The sequence below is a fragment of the Aplysia californica genome, unplaced genomic scaffold (assembly GCF_000002075.1).
Source record: "Aplysia californica isolate F4 #8 unplaced genomic scaffold, AplCal3.0 scaffold00467, whole genome shotgun sequence".
NCBI lineage: Eukaryota > Metazoa > Mollusca > Gastropoda > Aplysiida > Aplysiidae > Aplysia > Aplysia californica.
The window spans coordinates 12,439-19,455 of record NW_004797737.1 but is presented as its reverse complement, the minus strand read 5'-3'; positions in this window follow the sequence as shown (position 1 = coordinate 19,455).

The window sequence follows — 7,017 nt, the reverse complement described above, 5'->3', positions numbered from 1 at the left end:
TTCCGGAACCGATCCCCACGATGAATGCTATGGGAGAAAAGTTCCGACTCCTTTTTACGTAAACCAACGGTTACCAGTCCATTCAATAATAAAAACCATCTTCTTTAAAAAAAGAAATTGTTATGGAAAAATGAAAGTTGATGCATTGAAGTGTTCCGAAATCAAGTTATCTTACATCCTGAAGATGTTCGGAGCCAACCAGATAACCACCGGAAGAAATCACTTTATTAGAAAGTAAGTAATTGGGTTCGGAGTCGATTTCTACGATTCCTCCTCGCTTTCAATAACCGGGGACCTCGCCGCCCAGCCCTACTGTGTGGGCTGGTAAAATGTACGTGAGACACATTACACTGGATGTCTCAAATTGCAAATTTAAAAAGTTTGCAATGAACGAAAAGATCAAAAGCAGAATAAGAGTACATGAAAAAAAGCTTGGTGTACAGAGAGTTGTACTTTGTCTCGCTCCGTCTCATTTGACTTTACAGAATTTTCTTCAAGTGTTGCAGTCTTTCTGCTGGTACATTGTATCTCCTAAATTATTAATATTGAGCATATCGATGGCTGAGCGCAAAAAGTGACTATATCATAACTACTTTTCACATTTTCAAGAAATAAGTTTGAAATTTTGACGATTTTGAAATCCCTATGACACAGTCAGAAAAGAAATGTTAATATCTCGATACTGAACTGAGCTACGGCTTAGGTGTATATTCATCATCCAGTGCCAGATCTGAGACAGACATTGGCGATCACGGTTCTCCATTCATTCCTTTGCTCGGATGCTCTTAAAAAACCTACATTTCCCTGATCTTTCCCTGTTACCCATTTTTTTAGGTTCCCTAAGTAGGTTGCTCTGGGCCTACCCCTGCCTCGTTTGCCTTCAATTTTGCCAGTGAGAGCTAGATGTTCAAGACCTTTCTGTCTATTCAGGTGTCCCAAAAACAGAGGTTAAAAGAGTGGCTTAAAACCTCACTGCCCACATTGATTCCTCCTTTTCCACCTACAGTGGATATAGTCACTTCTTGCACTCACTCAGTTGTGGATATGGGAGTGTAAAATATGAGCAGTCTACCATTTTACGGTCAAAGCAGTAGGATGTTCGTCGTGGTTCTCTTCAGCTTCGTGAGCTGACTCCAAGTGAGGAATGTAAACTGTGCATGCAGTAAAGTAGTGGGACCCACTAACTGCACCTACACAAACCATGTCAACCTTTTGGCAAATGTAAATTTGATGAGACAAAGTGAAAGTCTGCACCGTGGTGTAAACACTTATTAACACTGAAAAGATCTTCACCATTTTTCTCTTTCTTTATTTGAGAAAATAAAATCTAGATCAAACTGATGACATGATGCAAACAGTTCCATGACAATGTCGATTTTGGCATTCTGAAGTCAGGATGAAGAATAATGATGGATGCTGAAATGAAAAACAAGGAATAAATTAAACGAACAACTCGTCATAAATACAATACTGGAAAGTAGAAAGTGCACTGGAATCATAATCATAGAACTTAGAACTGTATCACAAAAGAAAGAAACTGTTTTTCCTCTAGCTGCAAAAGTAAAAGTACATAGATCTATTATTAGTAACAAAAATGTCACGCACAAACTTGTTGCATACATTAATGCACTACAAATGGATTTTCAGTTTTTTTTAATGATGTTTTTTTTTTCGTGTAGAGTGGATTTCTTCAATTTTTTATTCATCACGTAGCCTACCAAAAGGTGAGGCAGCGTGGTGGAAGCAGGCTCTCGTCAAAATAATCAAAGTGAAGAAACTGGCATTTTTTTGCAGGTTTGAAATTTTTTATCAAAATTTGTTTTTTTGGCTCAACACCTTTCATGCAGATTAAAGAACTGAGTTCTGTGTGGATTTTTCTGAAAAACGTTGATTAAAGGCATCAAAAATGTAAATTTTCAGTTACCACGGACTCTTAAGCTTAGTAAATAACTCATCTTTGGCGCCCATTTTCTCACTAATTTTACCTCTGAAAACAGGTGACCCCCCCCTCTTTCATTCAAAAATATCTCGACTTGTATTCAAGATAAATGGATATTTTTTCCGAACCAAATAAGAGCTTTAAGACGATACCAATAACTCTACATGCCCAAAAATTGACGAGAGCCTGATTCCACCACGCTGCCTCACAAATACCCTTCCAATATTCACAAAACTTGGGGACTTCTGAGGTACTAAAGGCCCCTTCATTTAACATTGAGCAGTAAAGCTCATTAAATTAAAGCAGTGAGCTCTAATCAGAAACTAAGACGAGAGCCGTTTTAAGACATGAAAAGAAGTTAAGCCAGCTGATATATATATGATTTTTAGTTTACCACAGACAAATCTCCCATCTCAAGGGTATTCTTTTAATATAAAACCCAAAAGATGACGGAATTAATACCCCCTTCAGAAAGAGGGGCCAGTGTACAAATGAGACAGTGACAGCATCAGTGCCGATATAACCAAGGAGAATAAATTACTATTGAGATTCACAGCTTATCATTACAACAACAATCATTCACACTTTTTGAAGTAATATGTTGGCGTAAAGCTATTTTAAACAAATCATGAAGTCCTATAGGCATTTACGAGCCACAAAGAATGATGAGACTGTCATGCGCTCATTTGAGAAAATGAGCGAATAAAAGAAAATAATGGAATGATCCCAAAAGGGAAATGTTTTATAATTAAAATGTCTGAGTTTAAAAAGTACCAACAAATTTTATAATGTACATGTACATTCTTCTATCTATTCTTTCTTGCTTTGGACCATAAAAGTGTGCCCTCTAGCTCTGCTGTGTACTCCTTATTTGCCCTTCAATTCTGTCTGATCCTTTGCACCTTACACTACATGTACCAATGTGGTGAAAATACATGTATGGCATTTCCATGATCTAAGTTAAAAGAGACCTTAAAAATTAAGATTCTCAGTCTCTCCTGAAATTTTTCAATTTGCGCCTGCAGGCAGTTATATCTGAGGATCAAATTCTCAGTTTTTAAAATGAAATTTATTGACATAAATTCTGAGTCTGGCAGAGCGTTCAGATCTCAATCAAAGACAAAATGTATTTGCTGTGGCCTCAAGCAGCAAGAGCGTGACTGCCACATAGTCATTGAACACAGAACAAAACATTGCCAACAGTTTATCACAATAATCAAGTATTGCTTTTGACTTGGCTACATGAATGAGAACAGTTATTGATCCCACTCGTAGACTGAAGTAACATTCAAATGACAAAAGTCATCGGTCAGGAATCTGCATCAAGTTTTGACCACAATTTGTTTTATTTTGGTCAGCTGAGCCCTGAAGTGGTGAAGGAGGCTAAGGGAAGATGTGGAAAAAAACCCTAAAAAACTATTAGTCCTTGAGCAGATTTAATGCCTCTTTCCTCTTTCAACATTGTATGCAATGAACACCCCCCCCCAAAAAAAAAACACACAAAAAAAACAACCCAAAAAACAAACAAACAAAAACAAACAAACAAACAAACAACAACAACAAAAAATCCTTTAAAAAACAAACAAACAATAAACAATTTAAAAAAAAACAACAACTGGGGAACTCAAGAAGGTGACATTATTACTTATTACTACTATCATACCTTATCACACACGTTGTGCTGAGACAGGTGAAAAAAGCTATAGGGAAACCTGCTTGAGCATCACCGTACCAGGAACTTGTCATGACAAGTGTTGGCTCAGTTTCTTTGGGTGTCATAATACACGTAAAAGTAAGCACTGTTTTAGGAAATAAGGAACAAAATACAAAACTGATCCAGAGCTGAACACAGGGCAGAAGTGATACTGTACCATAAGTGCCCACAGAGTCCCTGCTAAACTTATCATTTGTCATGTTTTATCTCATAAATTGGTCGCTTTTAAGCACAAGGGGGCTACCCCGAAAAAATGCTGTGTCAAGAAAATCGAAGGTAAAGTTTTTCTCTCTAACCAAACAAATATACACACCACTGAAACCAAACTTCTCCTATAGGTAGGGCAATGCTCACTTTTGGTGTAGGTAAAGATTTCTGGAAACCCCCAAAATCTGGGTTAGCCCACTTGTCCTTAAAAGCGACCAATTCATCCCTTCAAGTCAAGCTATCAAAGCATATGGGTAAAACTGTAGAAAGTTCTATAAGCTTTGGCAACTGCCCCCATAAAATATGTTTTCGCCCAATGAAACTCTGTCAATGCCATTGATCCAGATTAAGTTTTACACAGTAAAGTTTCCACCCTCCACTCTTCTCCCAGACAAAGTAAATATCTCTATTAATTTCACTGCCCGAATGTCTGTGATAGTTTGAGCCACTTTTGCTATCTGGCAATTAATGTGACCTATATTCTTACCAATGGCAATGGCATCAAATAATAAGCGGAGTAGCCTACCTTATGCTAGCACTTTATTCATAGGGTTTGTGAAAAAATTACTCATTTATTGTGGACTTTAAAAGTTTAGTGGAAGATTTTCACATCCAAATGTTTGTTTCTGACAGCACAAGCCAGAGGTGTGAGTACGTTGTAAGATCAACTTGACGTCCAAAATTTCCATTCTGGTCCAAAATAAGAACAGGTACTTATACCAAAGTACAGCCTACGTAGACTGTACTATCTTTGCTTGTACTGCCCTCAACTCTATATAGGACTACCCACAGTTAGTGAAAAGTTGAACCTTCATTCGCTACCCCATTCTTCAACCCCCCCCCCCCCCCCCCCCCCCCCCCTCCTTTCCTCTTTCAAACAAAAGCTATTTTTAGGAGTAAGTTTTCAATCAAAGCCTGTTCAAGCGCGGAAAAAATGTTCAAAGATAAAGCGTTAAAAAGAATTCAGAATAATCGAAGAAGCCTTGAAACCTGGATGCCTTCATAACGACAGACAAAGAGGCCCATGCAATATCCGAGTCACAAGAAGCCCTTTAGAACGTCCATATAGCAGACTACAAAGGTGGGTAAGATCTAACACCTAGCCTTTTCGGATAAGGGCAAAAAATCTCGAAGGTCCCATGTGCTAGTTGCGCATGTTTAAGATCTTTTGGCAGTTCAAAATCGCTAAGCGCAGGCTGCAGCCGCCACCTGCGCAAAATTCAAAATTCCTATCAAACTGAAAATGTTGCATGTGTCCCGCACGCTCATATGACCTTATGCAGTTGCAAGCGCCATAAAACACATACCAAAAGGAAAAAAACACAGAGTACAAAGGTGAGGTTCTCACGCAGTGCTCACTTGACACGCAATAAAACAGCAATAACGACCTGTCCTGTGGTTGTATGCAAAAAAAATTATGTAATTATGCAAACTGAGCAGAAAAATTTGAAATTATGCGATTCTGTTAATTTTAACAAAGAATGATAAAGGAAAATAATTAGAAATTATGAAAAAAAATGATCAAATTTTGCAAAATTATGCGGGGTGCAAAAAACCCCGGGGACAGAAGGACATGTTAGAGAGGAATGGTCCAGGATGAGGTTGAGGAAGACACCAAAAAACGTTTTTGAGTGAAGCTAACAAACTTAACAAACTAACAACTAACAAACTACAGGCAACATGACTAGAACAGCTTCTTGGGTTTCTGTCGTCCTTTCCCGCACACTATACTAGTGCACAAATTAATACACATATATTATTCTGAGCTGTAATTATTATCTTTCTGTAGGTGGTAGGCATGTGCTGTGGTGTGGTTTGCTCCTTCTTTCCTATCAACAATAATAATAGTAATTGCATTTATATAGCGCATATCCATGCTCAAGAGCATGCTCTATGCGCTTTGCAACTATTATTACCCCAGCAGACCCTCTGAAAACACTCAGAAACATTCTCAGCTTCCGCGGAAGCATACAGAGCAAGCTGCCGATTTCACGCGCTCAAACACTATCAAACTGACAAGATCTTTCACTGTCTATAGCTGGGTACTCATTTCCACCTTGGTGAAGTGAGGAAAATTTGTGCAAAGTGCCTTTCCCAAGGACACAACGTCGGGCCCCTGACGGGATTCGAACCCACGACCTTACGGTTGCGAGTCCGAGAGCCTAACCACTAGGCCACCGACGCCACAACAAAGATAGATCATCCTTATCTTCTCTCATTCTTTTCTTCGTATGCCACACTCAAGTAATGCCTCGAATCTTCGGCCCTTATATGCCCTAATTGTGTTGTCAAGTTCTGTACAATTTGTACTAAAACTAAACTAAAATTATTTTCCCACTTTCCTCCAACAGAAAGGTGAAACACTTGTGTAGATTTGCTTTGTCCCAGCCTGTCCCTGCCTGTCACTGCCTGTCACTGCCTGTCACTGCCTGTCACTGCCTGTCACTGCCTGTCACTGCCTGTCACTGCCTGTCACTGCCAACACTGGGCCAGTAAGATACCCTAGTGTACATCCCTGCACAAAGACAGAAATACTGGAATTCAAACTCATGCCCTCTGCTCCCAACGAAAAATAAAGAGCCTTAGAATCTCACCACAGACACCCACTGATCAAAAGTCTGTGAAGGGAGCTCTGATCATCTGGAGATAACACTACTGAAGGAAACTGTTACCTGGCCTGCAACTGTGTTAGGATGTCAAAGAATAAATAACATACAAAAGTGTATAATATTCTATTGCACACTCTTCAATACTTTGAAGGGGAATGGTTAGCTATAAAGAAATGCGAGGCAGCGTGGTGGAATCAGGCTCTCGTCAATTTTTGGGCATGTAGAGTTATTGGTATCATCTTAGAGCTTGTTCACTTGTCTTTATTCGGATGAAAAAAATATCCATTTATCTTGAATACAAGTCGAGATATTTGCCAATGAAGGAGGTGGGGTCACCTGTTTTCAGAGGTAAAATTAGTGAGAAAATGGCCACCGAAGGTTAGTCATTACCTTAGCTTAAGAGTCCGTGGTAACTGAAAATTTGCATTTTTTGTGCCTTTAATAAACGTTTTTAAGTAAAATCCATTCAGAAATGAGTTCTTTAATGGGCATGAAAGGTCTTCAGCCAAAAAACAAAAAATTCACAAAAATTCACAAACCTGCAGAAA